Source organism: Mytilus californianus, unplaced genomic scaffold (genome assembly GCF_021869535.1).
Source record: "Mytilus californianus isolate M0D057914Y unplaced genomic scaffold, xbMytCali1.0.p SCAF_12, whole genome shotgun sequence".
In the NCBI taxonomy this organism is placed as follows: Eukaryota; Metazoa; Mollusca; class Bivalvia; order Mytilida; family Mytilidae; genus Mytilus; species Mytilus californianus.
The window spans coordinates 58,995,239-59,020,734 of record NW_026262604.1 but is presented as its reverse complement, the minus strand read 5'-3'; the positions used below and the strand labels follow the sequence as shown (position 1 = coordinate 59,020,734).

The 25,496-nt window shown below is 31.1% G+C and overlaps 1 long non-coding RNA gene across 1 annotated transcript; it reads left to right on the top strand.

Annotated features, from left to right (window-relative positions):
* The first annotated feature begins 1,895 nt into the window (after window positions 1-1,895).
* Window positions 1,896-11,179, top strand: LOC127722109 (uncharacterized). The gene is made up of 3 exons (XR_007991657.1): window positions 1,896-1,975; window positions 7,206-7,277; window positions 9,084-11,179. It is a non-coding gene; the product is annotated as an uncharacterized LOC127722109 (long non-coding RNA).
* Window positions 11,180-25,496: the final 14,317 nt, after the last annotated feature.

The following is a 25,496-nucleotide window of genomic DNA, read 5'->3' as shown; positions in this document are numbered from 1 at the left end:
TTTCCAGAAAAGTGAACTGAATCCACTGAAGACTACCGACATACCCTCAAGTTAATTTTATGAAAAGAACAATATTCCCGTCTTTTAAAATAAAATAATCATAATTCGTAATTGAAGATGATCAAAACTTCTTTATTATCTATTCGGAGTAAGATATAAAAAAATAATATAGGACAGTCCAACAGACAACACCAACGATTGGCGCTTCCAATATTCAAAATAAAAGTGAATACAAAGACAAATTACGATTTGGTATTGACGTAAACTTTTCTGTTGTTAAAAACGTTTTACGTGGACACAAAGAACCCTGGTCGTATTTAAAACATGTGTCAGAACAGTTTACTGACAAGATTTTTATAAGTTCAATAAGATCGTTAACGTGCGCATACAATTTAAGATAGCCAAAATAATATCGGTGCTAAAGGAAGCTAACCAAGGTCACCACAGCTGAAGGTGAATTAATACTGATCAAGAATAAAATTTTTTTTTAAAAGTTACAAGTTACACTCCGAATATGATTCATTTATTATTTTGAATCTATTGAAATTGCAAGCATTTCTGAGGTGTTACTAAATATATGAATCGTCAGTTCTATTGAATACTTCGTTATAAATAAGTAAGAAGACCATCACTATACTCGTTACATTTGAACCAAAAACTCGTGATTCCAAGCTTACAAGACATAAGAATGTATGACGGCTAAGTTGTTACACTTCTTAACCATGTTAAAGAATCAATAAACTTAATGAAATTTCCTGAATTCAAATATTTAAGTTTAACAAAATAATGTCAATATACTGTTAATATTTACAACACAAAAATGTAAAAACATCTCATTATTTTTTATGCACTAATAATAGACAACGTACTTTCAGGAAATAATATTTTAATGTGGTCATATACATACATCTTCAATACACTTTTAATCAATACACGTCTGAATCGTTACAAAGTAAATTATCAACCAATTATTGATAAACTGCAGTTTGAATAGACGTGTTACGAAAAGTTATATACTCGACGGTGAGGTTGACAAATTAGGACTTTAAATGTTGGGACTGTGTCAAAACAGATGAAATTAAATTTGCGTGATGTTAACTAGATATCCTACATACTTCTTGACTCATATAAAACTCAAATAACCATTTTCTGATATCATTGCTTGTTATTATAGGATGGGAAGGATTATTATATACAAAATCACGTCAAACGTCTAATAAGAGGTAGTGAGGCCCTAGGGGTTAGGAGTTTATTACCCAAAACGGGTACCCTCTTCTGCTGATCGCCTGTACGTCCACCCACTTGCCAGTTGAGTTTCATTACATTGAATGATAAGTCGGTTCAGCATTGAGCACAACCCTTCTGTACAACAGTTCTGACAAAGGGTAAACACGCCATTAATTAAATGTCCGTATCTATTGAGTTCGAAAAAATTAAAAATAGAAAGTTGCTTAACTTCTTTAGAGTTGACGAGGGATTTTTACTCTCATCCAACACTCCTTTTTCTCTGCTTTTCTGCGGGATTTTATACCATATTTGCTATGCCATCGCCTCCTGTTAGTGTCCCAAAATATAAAAAAGAAGAAATATTATGGTGTATATCATTTTTATTCTTCACGAAATAATTGTCATTGAATATTTGTTCCATAAGGAATATTTATAGTGAAATTATCTATGTTAAAGTTTTCAAAAGGACGTTTGTTATAAGAAATAAATATACGCGGACATCATGACTATAAAGTTTAAACCCAAGAATTAATGGACAAACAGGTAATTTAAATCTTTAAATCACTGATATGTTTTGATACGATACCAGCATTTAAAGTCTAATTTGTCAACCTCTGTCGAGTATATACAATATCGAAACACGTCTTATGGAAACGCGGATGATTATTCTTATTTAAAGATTTTAGTCACATGTTATTCAAGGTTAAATTGTGTGATTGATGTGTCTGGAATATATATACAGGAATATGTAAGTAAAAGAGTAGTATGATTTATTTTGTTTTCGAAACAAGATTGTAATTTTAAGACATGCGGATACAACTATTCAAACACTAAATAATGTAACCAATAACTACTTACAAATTATTCAGTCTATTGACTGATGTAGCATTTGAAAAGTATAATTGTCTACAGGGAAATCATTAGTCATGCAATCAGAAAATATGGATCATGTTTTAGGTCATAAATTTGGAGAAAAAGTATACATTTTAACTACATGCATAACTGAAGTTAAAACTTTTTTTCAATTAGAGTTGAAATTATATTTATAAACACCTCGTCTTGAACTTTCTATTCAAATGGTATTTGTGAGAATTCCTGGTAAAGATACTTCCTCATAAATGCTTACGACGAATTTTTATTCTTATAAATAGGTTTTTCAATACTGGATTGTTTTGTGATTTTGTTTTTATGAAAAAGAAAGGATTCACTGATTGTCAATAAATGTGTTTTGTGCTATACCAGTAATTTTTAAGGTAGGTATGGCATGGTATTGGTTGCACAAATTTGATATATTTCATTAAAATGCAATATTTCTTATTCAATTGGTATATTTCTTCATTTAAATGCAATATTTTTTTATTTGAATGGTATATTTTTTCATTTAAATGCAATATTTTTTATTCAGATGGTATAATTTTTCATTCAAATGGTATAATTTTTCATTCAAATGGTATAATTTTCGTTCAAATGCAATATTTTTTTATTCAATTGGTATAAAATGTCATTTGAATGCAATATTTTTTATTCAATTGGTATAGTAGTTTTTTTATTTATATGCAATAATTGCATTATGGAAAATTCTTTATCTTTGTCATAAGGTCACATTTGCAACAACGTTTGTGATTGGTCGGTAATTGTTTGGATTTCTCCCCTTTCTTTCTGACCGAGAATTAAAAAACGCGTCAGAATATCGCCCCTCTAACTAAATTTGGCGTTCGTGCGAGTTCGTGCACTGGCTGTTTATGCCAATAATGGCCAGGACGAGCAAAAAAAAGCGAGTGACAAGTAATAGTTCTCGTCTCCGAATCCCTTAAATAGATTTTTTTCAAGCCCCACAGTAGTTCTATTATTACTATATGTCTTTGCATAAATAAGTATGCAGGGCATATTTCAAAACATATTTTATCTTCAGGACTTTTAAATGATTTACTTTTCAATACTGCATTGGGAAGGGGGTATACAAGTTTATTTTGTGACACATTATATAATATAATTCGGTATCCAACAAATTAAATGATTGTACGTTTAGCTATTATCTAGACCCGTACAAAATGTATATAATTAGACACATTTAACAGGGGCGGATCCAAAACCTCGGGTGTCTAGAGGGGGGGGGGGGGGGAGAGTAGGTTCCAATTTAGATATTTTTATAGAGATGTCTATATGCGATTATTGGCAGTAATGGTTATGGTGTGTGTGTGAGGGTAGGGGTTTCAGATCAAAGATCGTTTCTATAATTCTATATCTTTTTGTTTTTACAATTTCACTCTATTCTTTATCCTTTGATCTCTATTATATTTGTCCTAAACATGCGTGACATATTTGCAACTGGACATAAGGCAACCAAAAGTCAATCAACGTATTCTGTATATTTAATCATTTCTTTATTATGTTATCTATAGGTTTGGTCCCGCATCTATTTTTTTGCACATTAGGGACGACATCAAAAGTTCAATATAGGATAAAAAAAAAAACTTAATTCATATAGTTTTTTTCACTGACCCCCTTCTTAACTTCATTTGGGAAAAATTGATTGACCAATAAGGATATATATAAAATCGATGTTAATTAAACAAAACTTGCAGCAATTTTGACCCCCCCCCCCCCCCCCCCCCCCCCCCAAAAAAAAAAAAAAAAAAAACTATTTGAATTAAGTTTTTTATCCTTCATTGATTTTCTGATGTCGTCCCTTATCGGTTACTTATCCTCTCTATGTAAACCCAATTCATGTCCTGATAAATGGTGACTCATGCATAGCATCATATGTGGTTATTAAAACAAGAAACATATTCATATTATAATAATTAATGTATGCTAGGACTTATAGATAGATGTCATTAGTCCCAGGTCATGTAATAAAGTAGGTCTTATAAAAATACAATAGCATTTTAATTTTTGATGATTATATATATGTTTATATATTTAATAATGCCATTTTTTTGAAAAAAGGGTAGGGGCAAGGCGTTTTTAAAACATATCAATGGGGCGCGTCTTTTTTTTTTTATTCTTCGGAAGTGAGCTAGAAGAAGTCCATATCTGGTTTTTTTTTTGCATTGGGAAGATCTTCTGGCTCTCTTCCACCTCTTCTTTTTTGATAGGTTGACGGCAGAGGCACATAACAAGCATGGCGTCGTTTAGTCTAAATGAAATTAATAAATTTATGAATGCAGATATATTAGAATGTGAGCTGTTTTATAAACGTTTTTATAGTATGACAGCCTTAGGACATCCCTGTAGGACGATAAGCTGGATAAATATAAGAACTACACGGACAATAACAGTTAAGGGACGATTATTTGATATTCTAGGGAAGGAATTTTGATTGATTGGTGTTTAACGCTACTTTCAACACTATTGGGCTATCCCGTGGTGGTCAGTTTAAATTTATAGATGAAGGATGGGGAAGGGAAGAGAGGACATTATTATTCAGTTCAATCTGTCGCTAATCATGCCTATTTTTCAGCTCTTACCAGGCAACCATATTCATATATGAAATCCTTCTGTCCCCCACCCCAACAAATAAATAAATATCAAATGATTTTCCTCTTATTTAACATTATTTCATGCTTGTTCAGAAAAGTTTAGAAGTCACGTATATAATATATAAATGAAGAGATGGAATATGATTGCTAATAAGGCAACTATCCACCGGAGTTCAAATATGAAGTGGATGTAAGCAATTATAGATAAGATAAGATCGGAAAAATTTATTTTAAGTCGGGCTACATAAAATACTACAAACATAAGCTCTGTAGAGCTTTTTGCCGTCATGTAGACATATTCTTTTTGTAGACAATCGTCAGGCCTTCAACAATGACGAAAACCTGAAACTGTAAAGTCGTCTATAAAAGGTCCGACATGAAAAGTGTGAACAATTCAAAAAAACTAACAGCCTATATATACATAACAAAACAATTTACAAAATATCAAATATGAGTCGAGACAGGAACCAACGACAACCACTAAACTACAGGCTCCATCCCTGGGACAGGCAAATAAAGAATATGGCAGGTTGGATATAAAAACGAAGATGTGGTATGATTGCAAATGAGACAACTCTCCACAAGAGATCAAATGACACAGAAATCAACGTCTATAAGTCACCGTACGGCCTTCGACAATAAGCAAAGCCTACACCGCATAGTCAGCTATAAAAGGCCCCGAAATCAAAAATGTAAAACAATTCAATCGAGAAAACTAACGGCCGAATTAATGTACAAAAAAATGAAAGAAACACAAATATGTACAACAAAGCAACAAACGGCAACCACAGGATTACAGGTTTTTGACTTGGGACAAGCACATACATACAGAATGTAGCGGGGTTTAACATGTTAGCGGGATCCCAATCCTCCCCTAATCTGGGACAGCGGTGTAACAGTACAACAACATGTTTGTGAGCAACCCATCCCGAAGCTGGGACAGTGGTGTAACAGTACAATAAAATAACAACCTGCACAAATCAGCAAATTAACTCAAAAGATCGGTACGAGACACACAAAAAACTAACATTAAGACAATAAGCACCGACATAAGAGTATTTGCAATTACTGGAAGTTTGCTCAAACCTAATTACAACTGGTACTGAAATAAATCTTGTTCTCCCAGACTGAGTTATCAATCAGTACACAACGTGCGGCAAAGGATTTAATAATAAAAAAGGAAACAGTCTGAGAAACGTCTGGTTTACGTTGTATATAGATATTAGATGATGTGGTATGAGTGCCGATGAGACAACTCTCCATCCAAGTCATAATTTGTAAATGTAAACCATTAAAGGTCAACGTACGGTCTTCAACACGGAGCCTTGGCTCACACCGAACAGCAAGCTATAAAGGGCCCCCAAAACATTAGTAGTGTAAAACCATCCAAACGGGAAAACCAGCGGTGTCTAAACTATTTAAATAAACCGAGATACTTGCATATAAATCCATATACAATAAAACGGTTTTTGAAAAGTGGACCGAACGTTTTGACCATCAAAATTTTGCAATAGAAATACTAGTTATGACCACAAGATTTTAACAGCCAGTGCAGGACTCGCACGAATGTTAGATTTAGTTAGAGGGCGATATTCTGACGCGTTTTTTAATTCTTGGTCACCCATGTTTAGAAAGAAAGGGGAGAAATCCAAACAATTTCCGACCAATCACAAACGTTGTTGCAAATTTGACCTTATGACGTCAAAGAATTTCCCATAATGCAATTATTGCATATAAATAAAAAAACTACTATACCAATTGAATAAAAAGTATTGCATTCAAATGACATTTTATACCAATTGAATATAAACTATTGCATTTGAATGAAAATTATACCATTTGAATGAAAAATATACCATTTGAATGAAAAATATACCATTTGAATGAAAAATTATACCATTTCAATAACAAATATTGCATTTAAATGAAAAAATATACCATTCAAATAAAAAAATATTGCATTTAAATGAAGAAATATACCAATTAAATAAGAAATATTGCATTTAAATAAAAAATATCAATTTTTTGCAACCAATACCATACCATAGACAGGTATAAAAAAAAATCATAAAATAGTCAGTAAATATATATTAAGATTTTGCATTTTTTTCAAAAAGTAATGGGTTGTAAGGTTATTTTGTATATTCATGAAAATTTAATCAATGTATTCCAAGTATTCGTGCCTAACATTTTCTACTTAACACCTGGTTTAATCCATCATTTCTACATTAGGAAATGCTTGTACCAAGTCAGGAATATGATAGTTGTTTTCCATTCGTTTGATGTGTTTGAGCTTTTCATTTAGCTATTTGTTAATGGATTCTCCGTGGTTTTAGTTTTCCTTGCAGTTCTGATTGTTTGTTATTTTACTTTTTAAACATTGTTAAATATTACGTTCTAGATTTTGGAATTTTTTTTTTAAAGTTATAAACATATATAACATTGTTAATATATGATACTTAAATCGATATTGCTTTGTATAGTGTCTTTTTCTAGACATGATGCATAATAAAACGTACGTTGTGCTGTTTGTTGTACTGCTGTTGACCCTTCCGTCTAGTGTAGGAGGTAAGATTTAGAAAAGACAAATCAGATTTTGTTTTACTATCTGGTTGGTTATACAGAATAATGAAACCTATTTTAGTTGCAAAAACATGTATTATGGTTTGTGGAATGTACAACTTTGGTATATACAAATCGTTCCAGAATTTGAAATTCCTAAATTAAAATAAATATTGTTTATCTTAATGTTGACTTTCAAAAGAAGATAACTATAAATATGAAATACTTAAATATAGTTACGAATGCTATATTATAATTGCCGAAAAGCTACTAACCCTGAGTTAATGTAACCTTTGTAATTGACCAGCCCTGCAGTAGTTGGTGATGACGTACTAATTTTAATACAAGGATAAATACTTATAGTCCGTTTGACTTCTATAAATCTTCAGAAAATAATTCTTAAAAATTTATTTTTACAAATAAACATTTTTTTTCTTGATGTATGTTAATGTATGATATATACGAACTCTGACTATGAATATCATAATTTTGGGCCAATAATCAAAAAAGTTACCCATTAGGTCTCTATGTTACTTCTATTTTGTTCTATATAAAATACTTGATGGAGTAAGTATGAATAGTGTAACAGCCTTCCATTCAAAACAAAAACATTAGACATGTGTTTTAAACCTGTTTCATTGTACCATGTGACTTCACTCATTTAAATATCAAAGGACATAATACATGTCATGAAAAATGACCATCATCTAAGTATTTTTATAACTGGTTTTATATGATTTTATAAATGAACTTGCATGTATCTACAAAGTTGTTATTTGTGGGAAAAAATATTATAATCAGATGTTTTATTTTGTTTTTATTCCTTACCAAATCTTAATTTTTGTTACCTTAATTTGATTATATATTTATATATATCTTATAAAAGAATATAAGCAAGCTTTTCATGCTTAAAGCATGATGACAGTATTAACAAAATGGAGAGCCTCAAAAAAGTTTCACCAATAAGTATTTATAGAATACATTTAATATTTACTTTTTTCTTGAAAAAACACAGCTTATGACTTTCAAAATATGAAAATAAAATTAGATAAAATATAACCATAAAGACCTTTACTGACGAAAAGGGGAACTTTTTAATAAAATTTCTAAACTGAATTTTGCATAAAACTACTATGTAGGTTTTAAAAATGTTATACTAGTAATGTCCAGTGGAAAATATTACTAAGGTTACTCAAAGAAATTGAACAATGAAAAATACAAATTCATATATACAATAAGTTCAGTAATCACATGACATATAACTTAAATGAAGTCAAAGTTTGTTTGCTGTTCAGCGTTATTTAAATGAGAAAAGTCACATGGTATAATGAAACAGGTTTAAAGCACATGTCTTATGTTTTTGTTTTGAATGGAAGGCTGTTACACTATTCATACTTACTCCATCAAGTATTTTATATAAAAAAAAAATAGAAGTAACAAAGAGACCTAATGGGTAACTTTTTTTATTATTGGCTTAAAATTATGATATTCATAGTCAGAGTTCGTATATATCATACATTAACATACATCAAGAAAAAAAATGTTTATTTGTAAAAATGAATTTTTAAGAATTATTTTCTGAAGATTTATAGAAGTCAAACGGACTATACTTCTTGAAGAGCTTTACGATCAAAAGGACCTACATAGAATATACACATCTAATATCAACCTAAATATAAACATATGCGAATGAATAAAAATAACAAGTAACAAAAAGATGAAATATAGCAGTACAGAATGAGTACGTGACAAAATGTGAATTTAAATAAATGCACCATATATTTATTTATGATAATAATTTAATTTCGTCAGGTGGACCAATATGCTACTATTCGTGTCTTGCCTCCGTTGGAGCGGCTGCGTTATTTGGGACAGCAGCCATACTACCAGTTCTTGGTTTTACATCTTCTGGAATAACAGCCGGATCATGGGCTGCAACATGGATGGCTTCGTTTGGAGGTGCTGTACCTGCCGGTAGTGTGTTTGCTACTTTTCAATCGGCAGGAATGACGGGGGCAACTACGAAATTGGCCGCTGCAGCTACTGGTTCCGCTTCTGCCATATGTGTTGCCATTTGCGCACTTTCCCCATAAATAGAGATCATTTGTTTAAGTTTAACACACTTTACAATGTACTTAATCCAACTTTGTACTTGTTTCGGTCCTAGAATAATTTGATTTGAGTGTCACTGATGAGTCCTTTGTAGTGTAGACTAATCGGGTTTATGGCATACAGGATTAAAAGCCTAATATCTTTAATGATTTTGTAAATGTTTTCTTGATCAACATATAAACATGATTCAGTATATTTTTTATCAAAACTATTGTATTATTATAGTGCAAGCATATGCAAAATCTTTAGTTCAAATATAAATAAAACATGTGCATGTAAAACGTATTTATGTTTAAAATTTAAATATACTTAATCATCTAAACGTGAAGGGTGATATTTGTAAAATGGCATATACAGATAAAATCTTTTTTATGAACGCTCAATAACTTTTTGCCTGTTAATCATATTTGACTTGTAGTTAAACAAAAACAGGTTAATTTAAAGAACAACCATTTACGACAAGTTTTTAATTATTTTATCTTTGTTTCTAACACACGTCAGTATGAATATATTTTGAACAATTAAGCATTGTTAACATGGCATTATAATGACTTTTTCGTCGTTATTAAAGGTATTTCTTACAATGATTTCACAAAGCTATTAAAATACATTAAGTATAAAAGACAACTGACTAAAGCAATAACGTCTACATGCGTACAGAAATATTATAAGGAAAAGTTTATGAAGCAGTGCATGTTTTGCATCTTTTGTTTACACATTATAGTGCATTAGCATTAATTGCGCATACACATTTAACTGTTTAGTAAATCACTTCCGTGAAAATAAGGTAAGGTTTAAATATATTCACACGAGTACTGTTACGAATTAGTAATCGTATGATTAAATTAATTGATCTGGTATTGTCCGTAATTTTTTTCTAGTAATTTTATGAATCAGATGTTTTATTTACTCTTTTATATCACTGTTTCGATGATGGAATTTCTCCTCGTACAGAATATTCACGGTTGGTTAGCAGATACGCATATGATAAATGATGTAAGAATGTGTTTATCTTTTAACTTATTTATTTTCTTAGTTTCTCTAAGAAGACGCCACGCTTGTTGGCGAAACATGTCGACCAGAATAAACTCTAACCATGCGGAAATTGATGGATGTGGTTGTCTTTAGTATCGTTTTATTTCCTTAATGTAATACATTTTGTGTTATCCGTAATCATCTAAATCTCAACAGTGCCATAGTTTATTTACTCGAGCAGCCATTTTAATTGTGTATTAGCGGTTTATTACACAAGATTGCTTGTTTACATAACAAACGTTTTGATTGGCTGGTCTACTGACCCCAAAACTATAAATAGAAGGTTGACAAAACTAACTTAGATATGATCGCATCGTCTACAAGAGCAGCCAAAAAAAGCTTGTCGTTATATTTAGTCAACCTTGTGAAAATGTCCCAGCCACAGACAACCTTAAGTCTGGTACGCAGCTTTTAAATGTTTTAAGAAAACTAAACTTTCTACGTTAGAGTTACACATTGCTATTGTTTGTTTTGCAGAAGTCAACATGCAACCTTCAACCGTCGTTCCACTTAGTCAACCTTCTATTGTTACGATAATATGAGAGAGGTTTTCTGGAAATCTACTTTCAATTTAACAGAAAGAAATAAGATAAATGAATATTTTATTGAATCTATCATTATAATTATATTATATTATCAGTATATTCTAAAAATGCCCATGTGCTTATTCAATTATTTGTTTAATCTCTGATTGTCAATAAAGAACCTCTTTTTTGTTAAAGGCAATTTATGTTGCCCATTAAATGTTTTGTATTTTGTTATTTGTCTTCAGAATTCTATCTCAATGAGGTATACCTCAAATCTCCTTGTATTAAAACAGGAATTTTTACCAGTCTGATGATTTGATTGCTGTATCGTTCAAATAATTACCAGAATCTACCACAATGTTTTCTATAGAACGAGAGACGTCAGCAACTTTAGGTCACCACACGTCCTCAACTTTGATCAAAAGCTATACTGCATAGCAAGCTCACCACAAATTGGTTGACCGTTTTGGAAAATCCGTTTCACAGATGCAAGCGAATATGTTTGTTATGTCATAATACAATATCGTCCCCTTTTCTGAATGTTACCTACTGAATACAACTTATTACTGGATTTGTACTAACATAAGTAACATGACGGGCGCCACATGTGAAGCAGGATTTGCTTGCTCTTCCGGAACGCCTGAGATGTCCCCAGTTTGAAATATAATTACACTATTCAAACGAGAAATCTAACAAGTGGTGTAAAAGCACCAACATAATAACCAATTATAAAAATTAGTTTGAAAAGAGCACTACTCATCAGATACAGCTTGCTATATAGATCAAAGCCAATAACATCTTATAAAAAATCATGTTTCTAATACCTGTTCTTGAATGAATTTTAAGAAAGTAATAGGGCTAATAGTTTGCAGATGTGTGATTCAATCCCGTATGAGCCTATACAAAGCTTAACAGTTTAATCCGTTAACATAACCCTCAACCTTGACATCAAATCGACACTTAATATATTTATTTTGATTAAATGTGCTACTGAAAATGGTGATATTGATTTGACGACTCGCATAAATATGTTATAATGATTTGCCAAAGTAAATATTTCTAGCTACATGTAACATGTGTAATGACTTTTTTTATTGTTTTATTGTGTCCAGGATTGCGCACATTTTCATTTATGCTGTGTTCACTCCTCTTCAAAATCATTTGCTTCATCGGTTTAACAAATTCCCTTCTCAATCAACTCATTCCTATCATCATACAATGCGCAACAACTCAAAAGAACTTTACCCGCCTTCTAACATGATAAGATATTCAAGGGGACAAAATCTTCCCTCTAATGCTGCAAGTGTACGCTCAATCTCTGTAGTCTTTTGTTATCATTGATTACTACCAGGCCAGAATATATACTATGAATGCACTTTTACACAAAAAGCATCAAACAGACATCGAACGATGTCAAATACAGCATACTCGTAAACTTGAAAGTTGTCGACAATATTTTGTTAAGTCATCTGGCTTGATTCATATTTGACCGCCTCGGTGGTCTCGTGGTAGCGTGTTTGCCTCAAGTGCGCGCGGTCGTGGTTACGACCCCGACCAGGTCAAACCAAAGACTTTCAAATTGGTATTTGCTGCTTTCAAATTGGTATTTGCTGCTTCTCAGCTAAGCACGCGGCATTAAGGTGTAATACCACCATTGATTTTCCCCTATTAGTCTTTGTTAAATTTGCACTTTTCAAAAAATTGTGCAGAATTTATCTTTGTTTCAAATAAAGAAATACTTGGCATGAGTAAAGGTTTATCCTGTCCAGTACTATAGAAAAAATTTCACATAACATTTCATTGCATATAAGAAAATAACCATCACTGGAAGTTAACCAATCAAATTTTCCCCCTTTTTTAACCTGTGTACAAGCTTTAGTAACCATGTAACCTCAAGTTTCCAAAATATTCTATAGAAACCCCAAATAAAGAAATAATGGTGCTTTGAAATACCCAAGATATATGTTTATGACTCAGAAATGTTTTACTGCAATGAAATGTAGGATCAATTACCTACAACTGTCAAATTCAAGGGAATATTTTTTTTCGACCTATTTTCGTATGCAACCGGATGTGACGTACTATGATTTGGTGGTATTACACCTAAAGAAGACTTTATTGTTGAATAAACTGAATGTGACTTTTTTCCTTTGTAATACTGGTTATTTCAAGCATTCCTGTCAAGTTTTGTCATAATCAGTTCAATAGTTTGAGAAAAATCTAGTATAATGTAAGACGACATCTACAGCGATTCGAGCAAAATTTCTTCGAAAAATTCAAACCAAGCCGCATCATGATAGAATATAGTGTGGACCAATAAATGATCAAATATTTATCTCATCTGCCTACAAACAGTTGAATATGATACAAAAGATGACTTTAGGATGATAAATACTACTAATGGACCTCTTATTCTTCCTTATAAAGTCTCTTTTGGTCCATTTATACCTCTCATTTCCTCAAAATTTCTACTTTTTAGGCCAATAAATAAAAGTTTTGGGGTAACTTTCACTCATTTATGATAGAAATGTTATTATAAATGATTAATTGAAGTATTCAAGCTGCTTGAACTATCCGTATAAAAGTTTACTGTCTCCAAGGAGGTTTCAATAAGTCCTTGCGTAAAACTTAAATTTACGCCGCGTTCCAGAGAGGGACATAAAAAACTTCTCTTTTGGTGAATAATTTGTTGTTACTGCTTTAAAAATAATTTCATTTACTTAAAACTATATATTTTTACTAAAGTATTTCTTAAGAAAAATTTTCTAGTTTAGCAGAATATTAGAAATAAGGAGAAAAAGCTCCCCAAGACTCTAAGTATGGCTTGTTCTGTCAACTAATATTCATGGTAAAGTCCTATTTCAAGGAAATTTTCTCATAAAATGTATTTTGGAGACTCAATCCACTCAGAATATTTCATTATTTGTAATATTTCACTTAAATAGCAAGAAATTTTAACACATGAGAGTACTCACAAGGTCAAAGGTGCATGTACAGCTTCCCATATTAGGTGTAATACCACCATTGATTTTCCCCTATTAGTCTTTGTTAAATTTGCACTTTTCAAAAAATTGTGCAGAATTTATCTTTGTTTCAAATAAAGAAATACTTGGCATGAGTAAAGGTTTATCCTGTCCAGTACTATAGAAAAAATTTCACATAACATTTCATTGCATATAAGAAAATAACCATCACTGGAAGTTAACCAATCAAATTTTCCCCCTTTTTTAACCTGTGTACAAGCTTTAGTAACCATGTAACCTCAAGTTTCCAAAATATTCTATAGAAACCCCAAATAAAGAAATAATGGTGCTTTGAAATACCCAAGATATATGTTTATGACTCAGAAATGTTTTACTGCAATGAAATGTAGGATCAATTACCTACAACTGTCAAATTCAAGGGAATATTTTTTTTCGACCTATTTTCGTATGCAACCGGATGTGACGTACTATGATTTGGTGGTATTACACCTAAAGAAGACTTTATTGTTGAATAAACTGAATGTGACTTTTTTCCTTTGTAATACTGGTTATTTCAAGCATTCCTGTCAAGTTTTGTCATAATCAGTTCAATAGTTTGAGAAAAATCTAGTATAATGTAAGACGACATCTACAGCGATTCGAGCAAAATTTCTTCGAAAAATTCAAACCAAGCCGCATCATGATAGAATATAGTGTGGACCAATAAATGATCAAATATTTATCTCATCTGCCTACAAACAGTTGAATATGATACAAAAGATGACTTTAGGATGATAAATACTACTAATGGACCTCTTATTCTTCCTTATAAAGTCTCTTTTGGTCCATTTATACCTCTCATTTCCTCAAAATTTCTACTTTTTAGGCCAATAAATAAAAGTTTTGGGGTAGCTTTCACTCATTTATGATAGAAATGTTATTATAAATGATTAATTGAAGTATTCAAGCTGCTTGAACTATCCGTATAAAAGTTTACTGTCTCCAAGGAGGTTTCAATAAGTCCTTGCGTAAAACTTAAATTTACGCCGCGTTCCAGAGAGGGACATAAAAAACTTCTCTTTTGGTGAATAATTTGTTGTTACTGCTTTAAAAATAATTTCATTTACTTAAAACTATATATTTATTAAAGTATTTCTTAAGAAAAATTTTCTAGTTTAGCAGAATATTAGAAATAAGGAGAAAAAGCTCCCCAAGACTCTAAGTATGGCTTGTTCTGTCAACTAATATTCATGGTAAAGTCCTATTTCAAGGAAATTTTCTCATAAAATGTATTTTGGAGACTCAATCCACTCAGAATATTTCATTATTTGTAATATTTCACTTAAATAGCAAGAAATTTTAACACATGAGAGTACTCACAAGGTCAAAGGTGCATGTACAGCTTCCCATATTAGGTGTAATACCACCATTGATTTTCCCCTATTAGTCTTTGTTAAATTTGCACTTTTCAAAAAATTGTGCAGAATTTATCTTTGTTTCAAATAAAGAAATACTTGGCATGAGTAAAGGTTTATCCTGTCCAGTACTATAGAAAAAATTTCACATAACATTTCATTGCATATAAGAAAATAACCATCACTGGAAGTTAACCAATCAAATTTTCCCCCTTTTTTAACCTGTGTACAAGCTTTAGTAACCATGTAACCTCAAGTTTCCAAAATATTCTATAGAAACCCCAAATAAAGAAATAATGGTGCTTTGAAATACCCAAGATATATGTTTATGACTCAGAAATGTTTTACTGCAATGAAATGTAGGATCAATTACCTACAACTGTCAAATTCAAGGGAATATTTTTTTTCGACCTATTTTCGTATGCAACCGGATGTGACGTACTATGATTTGGTGGTATTACACCTAAAGAAGACTTTATTGTTGAATAAACTGAATGTGACTTTTTTCCTTTGTAATACTGGTTATTTCAAGCATTCCTGTCAAGTTTTGTCATAATCAGTTCAATAGTTTGAGAAAAATCTAGTATAATGTAAGACGACATCTACAGCGATTCGAGCAAAATTTCTTCGAAAAATTCAAACCAAGCCGCATCATGATAGAATATAGTGTGGACCAATAAATGATCAAATATTTATCTCATCTGCCTACAAACAGTTGAATATGATACAAAAGATGACTTTAGGATGATAAATACTACTAATGGACCTCTTATTCTTCCTTATAAAGTCTCTTTTGGTCCATTTATACCTCTCATTTCCTCAAAATTTCTACTTTTTAGGCCAATAAATAAAAGTTTTGGGGTAACTTTCACTCATTTATGATAGAAATGTTATTATAAATGATTAATTGAAGTATTCAAGCTGCTTGAACTATCCGTATAAAAGTTTACTGTCTCCAAGGAGGTTTCAATAAGTCCTTGCGTAAAACTTAAATTTACGCCGCGTTCCAGAGAGGGACATAAAAAACTTCTCTTTTGGTGAATAATTTGTTGTTACTGCTTTAAAAATAATTTCATTTACTTAAAACTATATATTTATTAAAGTATTTCTTAAGAAAAATTTTCTAGTTTAGCAGAATATTAGAAATAAGGAGAAAAAGCTCCCCAAGACTCTAAGTATGGCTTGTTCTGTCAACTAATATTCATGGTAAAGTCCTATTTCAAGGAAATTTTCTCATAAAATGTATTTTGGAGACTCAATCCACTCAGAATATTTCATTATTTGTAATATTTCACTTAAATAGCAAGAAATTTTAACACATGAGAGTACTCACAAGGTCAAAGGTGCATGTACAGCTTCCCATATTAGGTGTAATACCACCATTGATTTTCCCCTATTAGTCTTTGTTAAATTTGCACTTTTCAAAAAATTGTGCAGAATTTATCTTTGTTTCAAATAAAGAAATACTTGGCATGAGTAAAGGTTTATCCTGTCCAGTACTATAGAAAAAATTTCACATAACATTTCATTGCATATAAGAAAATAACCATCACTGGAAGTTAACCAATCAAATTTTCCCCCTTTTTTAACCTGTGTACAAGCTTTAGTAACCATGTAACCTCAAGTTTCCAAAATATTCTATAGAAACCCCAAATAAAGAAATAATGGTGCTTTGAAATACCCAAGATATATGTTTATGACTCAGAAATGTTTTACTGCAATGAAATGTAGGATCAATTACCTACAACTGTCAAATTCAAGGGAATATTTTTTTTCGACCTATTTTCGTATGCAACCGGATGTGACGTACTATGATTTGGTGGTATTACACCTAAAGAAGACTTTATTGTTGAATAAACTGAATGTGACTTTTTTCCTTTGTAATACTGGTTATTTCAAGCATTCCTGTCAAGTTTTGTCATAATCAGTTCAATAGTTTGAGAAAAATCTAGTATAATGTAAGACGACATCTACAGCGATTCGAGCAAAATTTCTTCGAAAAATTCAAACCAAGCCGCATCATGATAGAATATAGTGTGGACCAATAAATGATCAAATATTTATCTCATCTGCCTACAAACAGTTGAATATGATACAAAAGATGACTTTAGGATGATAAATACTACTAATGGACCTCTTATTCTTCCTTATAAAGTCTCTTTTGGTCCATTTATACCTCTCATTTCCTCAAAATTTCTACTTTTTAGGCCAATAAATAAAAGTTTTGGGGTAACTTTCACTCATTTATGATAGAAATGTTATTATAAATGATTAATTGAAGTATTCAAGCTGCTTGAACTATCCGTATAAAAGTTTACTGTCTCCAAGGAGGTTTCAATAAGTCCTTGCGTAAAACTTAAATTTACGCCGCGTTCCAGAGAGGGACATAAAAAACTTCTCTTTTGGTGAATAATTTGTTGTTACTGCTTTAAAAATAATTTCATTTACTTAAAACTATATATTTATTAAAGTATTTCTTAAGAAAAATTTTCTAGTTTAGCAGAATATTAGAAATAAGGAGAAAAAGCTCCCCAAGACTCTAAGTATGGCTTGTTCTGTCAACTAATATTCATGGTAAAGTCCTATTTCAAGGAAATTTTCTCATAAAATGTATTTTGGAGACTCAATCCACTCAGAATATTTCATTATTTGTAATATTTCACTTAAATAGCAAGAAATTTTAACACATGAGAGTACTCACAAGGTCAAAGGTGCATGTACAGCTTCCCATATTAGGTGTAATACCACCATTGATTTTCCCCTATTAGTCTTTGTTAAATTTGCACTTTTCAAAAAATTGTGCAGAATTTATCTTTGTTTCAAATAAAGAAATACTTGGCATGAGTAAAGGTTTATCCTGTCCAGTACTATAGAAAAAATTTCACATAACATTTCATTGCATATAAGAAAATAACCATCACTGGAAGTTAACCAATCAAATTTTCCCCCTTTTTTAACCTGTGTACAAGCTTTAGTAACCATGTAACCTCAAGTTTCCAAAATATTCTATAGAAACCCCAAATAAAGAAATAATGGTGCTTTGAAATACCCAAGATATATGTTTATGACTCAGAAATGTTTTACTGCAATGAAATGTAGGATCAATTACCTACAACTGTCAAATTCAAGGGAATATTTTTTTTCGACCTATTTTCGTATGCAACCGGATGTGACGTACTATGATTTGGTGGTATTACACCTAAAGAAGACTTTATTGTTGAATAAACTGAATGTGACTTTTTTCCTTTGTAATACTGGTTATTTCAAGCATTCCTGTCAAGTTTTGTCATAATCAGTTCAATAGTTTGAGAAAAATCTAGTATAATGTAAGACGACATCTACAGCGATTCGAGCAAAATTTCTTCGAAAAATTCAAACCAAGCCGCATCATGATAGAATATAGTGTGGACCAATAAATGATCAAATATTTATCTCATCTGCCTACAAACAGTTGAATATGATACAAAAGATGACTTTAGGATGATAAATACTACTAATGGACCTCTTATTCTTCCTTATAAAGTCTCTTTTGGTCCATTTATACCTCTCATTTCCTCAAAATTTCTACTTTTTAGGCCAATAAATAAAAGTTTTGGGGTAACTTTCACTCATTTATGATAGAAATGTTATTATAAATGATTAATTGAAGTATTCAAGCTGCTTGAACTATCCGTATAAAAGTTTACTGTCTCCAAGGAGGTTTCAATAAGTCCTTGCGTAAAACTTAAATTTACGCCGCGTTCCAGAGAGGGACATAAAAAACTTCTCTTTTGGTGAATAATTTGTTGTTACTGCTTTAAAAATAATTTCATTTACTTAAAACTATATATTTATTAAAGTATTTCTTAAGAAAAATTTTCTAGTTTAGCAGAATATTAGAAATAAGGAGAAAAAGCTCCCCAAGACTCTAAGTATGGCTTGTTCTGTCAACTAATATTCATGGTAAAGTCCTATTTCAAGGAAATTTTCTCATAAAATGTATTTTGGAGACTCAATCCACTCAGAATATTTCATTATTTGTAATATTTCACTTAAATAGCAAGAAATTTTAACACATGAGAGTACTCACAAGGTCAAAGGTGCATGTACAGCTTCCCATATTAGGTGTAATACCACCATTGATTTTCCCCTATTAGTCTTTGTTAAATTTGCACTTTTCAAAAAATTGTGCAGAATTTATCTTTGTTTCAAATAAAGAAATACTTGGCATGAGTAAAGGTTTATCCTGTCCAGTACTATAGAAAAAATTTCACATAACATTTCATTGCATATAAGAAAATAACCATCACTGGAAGTTAACCAATCAAATTTTCCCCCTTTTTTAACCTGTGTACAAGCTTTAGTAACCATGTAACCTCAAGTTTCCAAAATATTCTATAGAAACCCCAAATAAAGAAATAATGGTGCTTTGAAATACCCAAGATATATGTTTATGACTCAGAAATGTTTTACTGCAATGAAATGTAGGATCAATTACCTACAACTGTCAAATTCAAGGGAATATTTTTTTTCGACCTATTTTCGTATGCAACCGGATGTGACGTACTATGATTTGGTGGTATTACACCTAAAGAAGACTTTATTGTTGAATAAACTGAATGTGACTTTTTTCCTTTGTAATACTGGTTATTTCAAGCATTCCTGTCAAGTTTTGTCATAATCAGTTCAATAGTTTGAGAAAAATCTAGTATAATGTAAGACGACATCTACAGCGATTCGAGCAAAATTTCTTCGAAAAATTCAAACCAAGCCGCATCATGATAGAATATAGTGTGGACCAATAAATGATCAAATATTTATCTCATCTGCCTACAAACAGTTGAATATGATACAAAAGATGACTTTAGGATGATAAATACTACTAATGGACCTCTTATTCTTCCTTATAAAGTCTCTTTTGGTCCATTTATACCTCTCATTTCCTCAAAATTTCTACTTTTTAGGCCAATAAATAAAAGTTTTGGGGTAACTTTCACTCATTTATGATAGAAATGTTATTATAAATGATTAATTGAAGTATTCAAGCTGCTTGAACTATCCGTATAAAAGTTTACTGTCTCCAAGGAGGTTTCAATAAGTCCTTGCGTAAAACTTAAATTTACGCCGCGTTCCAGAGAGGGACATAAAAAACTTCTCTTTTGGTGAATAATTTGTTGTTACTGCTTTAAAAATAATTTCATTTACTTAAAACTATATATTTATTAAAGTATTTCTTAAGAAAAATTTTCTAGTTTAGCAGAATATTAGAAATAAGGAGAAAAAGCTCCCCAAGACTCTAAGTATGGCTTGTTCTGTCAACTAATATTCATGGTAAAGTCCTATTTCAAGGAAATTTTCTCATAAAATGTATTTTGGAGACTCAATCCACTCAGAATATTTCATTATTTGTAATATTTCACTTAAATAGCAAGAAATTTTAACACATGAGAGTACTCACAAGGTCAAAGGTGCATGTACAGCTTCCCATATTAGGTGTAATACCACCATTGATTTTCCCCTATTAGTCTTTGTTAAATTTGCACTTTTCAAAAAATTGTGCAGAATTTATCTTTGTTTCAAATAAAGAAATACTTGGCATGAGTAAAGGTTTATCCTGTCCAGTACTATAGAAAAAATTTCACATAACATTTCATTGCATATAAGAAAATAACCATCACTGGAAGTTAACCAATCAAATTTTCCCCCTTTTTTAACCTGTGTACAAGCTTTAGTAACCATGTAACCTCAAGTTTCCAAAATATTCTATAGAAACCCCAAATAAAGAAATAATGGTGCTTTGAAATACCCAAGATATATGTTTATGACTCAGAAATGTTTTACTGCAATGAAATGTAGGATCAATTACCTACAACTGTCAAATTCAAGGGAATATTTTTTTTCGACCTATTTTCGTATGCAACCGGATGTGACGTACTATGATTTGGTGGTATTACACCTAAAGAAGACTTTATTGTTGAATAAACTGAATGTGACTTTTTTCCTTTGTAATACTGGTTATTTCAAGCATTCCTGTCAAGTTTTGTCATAATCAGTTCAATAGTTTGAGAAAAATCTAGTATAATGTAAGACGACATCTACAGCGATTCGAGCAAAATTTCTTCGAAAAATTCAAACCAAGCCGCATCATGATAGAATATAGTGTGGACCAATAAATGATCAAATATTTATCTCATCTGCCTACAAACAGTTGAATATGATACAAAAGATGACTTTAGGATGATAAATACTACTAATGGACCTCTTATTCTTCCTTATAAAGTCTCTTTTGGTCCATTTATACCTCTCATTTCCTCAAAATTTCTACTTTTTAGGCCAATAAATAAAAGTTTTGGGGTAACTTTCACTCATTTATGATAGAAATGTTATTATAAATGATTAATTGAAGTATTCAAGCTGCTTGAACTATCCGTATAAAAGTTTACTGTCTCCAAGGAGGTTTCAATAAGTCCTTGCGTAAAACTTAAATTTACGCCGCGTTCCAGAGAGGGACATAAAAAACTTCTCTTTTGGTGAATAATTTGTTGTTACTGCTTTAAAAATAATTTCATTTACTTAAAACTATATATTTATTAAAGTATTTCTTAAGAAAAATTTTCTAGTTTAGCAGAATATTAGAAATAAGGAGAAAAAGCTCCCCAAGACTCTAAGTATGGCTTGTTCTGTCAACTAATATTCATGGTAAAGTCCTATTTCAAGGAAATTTTCTCATAAAATGTATTTTGGAGACTCAATCCACTCAGAATATTTCATTATTTGTAATATTTCACTTAAATAGCAAGAAATTTTAACACATGAGAGTACTCACAAGGTCAAAGGTGCATGTACAGCTTCCCATATTAGGTGTAATACCACCATTGATTTTCCCCTATTAGTCTTTGTTAAATTTGCACTTTTCAAAAAATTGTGCAGAATTTATCTTTGTTTCAAATAAAGAAATACTTGGCATGAGTAAAGGTTTATCCTGTCCAGTACTATAGAAAAAATTTCACATAACATTTCATTGCATATAAGAAAATAACCATCACTGGAAGTTAACCAATCAAATTTTCCCCCTTTTTTAACCTGTGTACAAGCTTTAGTAACCATGTAACCTCAAGTTTCCAAAATATTCTATAGAAACCCCAAATAAAGAAATAATGGTGCTTTGAAATACCCAAGATATATGTTTATGACTCAGAAATGTTTTACTGCAATGAAATGTAGGATCAATTACCTACAACTGTCAAATTCAAGGGAATATTTTTTTTCGACCTATTTTCGTATGCAACCGGATGTGACGTACTATGATTTGGTGGTATTACACCTAAAGAAGACTTTATTGTTGAATAAACTGAATGTGACTTTTTTCCTTTGTAATACTGGTTATTTCAAGCATTCCTGTCAAGTTTTGTCATAATCAGTTCAATAGTTTGAGAAAAATCTAGTATAATGTAAGACGACATCTACAGCGATTCGAGCAAAATTTCTTCGAAAAATTCAAACCAAGCCGCATCATGATAGAATATAGTGTGGACCAATAAATGATCAAATATTTATCTCATCTGCCTACAAACAGTTGAATATGATACAAAAGATGACTTTAGGATGATAAATACTACTAATGGACCTCTTATTCTTCCTTATAAAGTCTCTTTTGGTCCATTTATACCTCTCATTTCCTCAAAATTTCTACTTTTTAGGCCAATAAATAAAAGTTTTGGGGTAACTTTCACTCATTTATGATAGAAATGTTATTATAAATGATTAATTGAAGTATTCAAGCTGCTTGAACTATCCGTATAAAAGTTTACTGTCTCCAAGGAGGTTTCAATAAGTCCTTGCGTAAAACTTAAATTTACGCCGCGTTCCAGAGAGGGACATAAAAAACTTCTCTTTTGGTGAATAATTTGTTGTTACTGCTTTAAAAATAATTTCATTTACTTAAAACTATATATTTATTAAAGTATTTCTTAAGAAAAATTTTCTAGTTTAGCAGAATATTAGAAATAAGGAGAAAAAGCTCCCCAAGACTCTAAGTATGGCTTGTTCTGTCAACTAATATTCATGGTAAAGTCCTATTTCAAGGAAATTTTCTCATAAAATGTATTTTGGAGACTCAATCCACTCAGAATATTTCATTATTTGTAATATTTCACTTAAATAGCAAGAAATTTTAACACATGAGAGTACTCACAAGGTCAAAGGTGCATGTACAGCTTCCCATATTAGGTGTAATACCACCATTGATTTTCCCCTATTAGTCTTTGTTAAATTTGCACTTTTCAAAAAATTGTGCAGAATTTATCTTTGTTTCAAATAAAGAAATACTTGGCATGAGTAAAGGTTTATCCTGTCCAGTACTATAGAAAAAATTTCACATAACATTTCATTGCATATAAGAAAATAACCATCACTGGAAGTTAACCAATCAAATTTTCCCCCTTTTTTAACCTGTGTACAAGCTTTAGTAACCATGTAACCTCAAGTTTCCAAAATATTCTATAGAAACCCCAAATAAAGAAATAATGGTGCTTTGAAATACCCAAGATATATGTTTATGACTCAGAAATGTTTTACTGCAATGAAATGTAGGATCAATTACCTACAACTGTCAAATTCAAGGGAATATTTTTTTTCGACCTATTTTCGTATGCAACCGGATGTGACGTACTATGATTTGGTGGTATTACACCTAAAGAAGACTTTATTGTTGAATAAACTGAATGTGACTTTTTTCCTTTGTAATACTGGTTATTTCAAGCATTCCTGTCAAGTTTTGTCATAATCAGTTCAATAGTTTGAGAAAAATCTAGTATAATGTAAGACGACATCTACAGCGATTCGAGCAAAATTTCTTCGAAAAATTCAAACCAAGCCGCATCATGATAGAATATAGTGTGGACCAATAAATGATCAAATATTTATCTCATCTGCCTACAAACAGTTGAATATGATACAAAAGATGACTTTAGGATGATAAATACTACTAATGGACCTCTTATTCTTCCTTATAAAGTCTCTTTTGGTCCATTTATACCTCTCATTTCCTCAAAATTTCTACTTTTTAGGCCAATAAATAAAAGTTTTGGGGTAACTTTCACTCATTTATGATAGAAATGTTATTATAAATGATTAATTGAAGTATTCAAGCTGCTTGAACTATCCGTATAAAAGTTTACTGTCTCCAAGGAGGTTTCAATAAGTCCTTGCGTAAAACTTAAATTTACGCCGCGTTCCAGAGAGGGACATAAAAAACTTCTCTTTTGGTGAATAATTTGTTGTTACTGCTTTAAAAATAATTTCATTTACTTAAAACTATATATTTATTAAAGTATTTCTTAAGAAAAATTTTCTAGTTTAGCAGAATATTAGAAATAAGGAGAAAAAGCTCCCCAAGACTCTAAGTATGGCTTGTTCTGTCAACTAATATTCATGGTAAAGTCCTATTTCAAGGAAATTTTCTCATAAAATGTATTTTGGAGACTCAATCCACTCAGAATATTTCATTATTTGTAATATTTCACTTAAATAGCAAGAAATTTTAACACATGAGAGTACTCACAAGGTCAAAGGTGCATGTACAGCTTCCCATATTAGGTGTAATACCACCATTGATTTTCCCCTATTAGTCTTTGTTAAATTTGCACTTTTCAAAAAATTGTGCAGAATTTATCTTTGTTTCAAATAAAGAAATACTTGGCATGAGTAAAGGTTTATCCTGTCCAGTACTATAGAAAAAATTTCACATAACATTTCATTGCATATAAGAAAATAACCATCACTGGAAGTTAACCAATCAAATTTTCCCCCTTTTTTAACCTGTGTACAAGCTTTAGTAACCATGTAACCTCAAGTTTCCAAAATATTCTATAGAAACCCCAAATAAAGAAATAATGGTGCTTTGAAATACCCAAGATATATGTTTATGACTCAGAAATGTTTTACTGCAATGAAATGTAGGATCAATTACCTACAACTGTCAAATTCAAGGGAATATTTTTTTTCGACCTATTTTCGTATGCAACCGGATGTGACGTACTATGATTTGGTGGTATTACACCTAAAGAAGACTTTATTGTTGAATAAACTGAATGTGACTTTTTTCCTTTGTAATACTGGTTATTTCAAGCATTCCTGTCAAGTTTTGTCATAATCAGTTCAATAGTTTGAGAAAAATCTAGTATAATGTAAGAC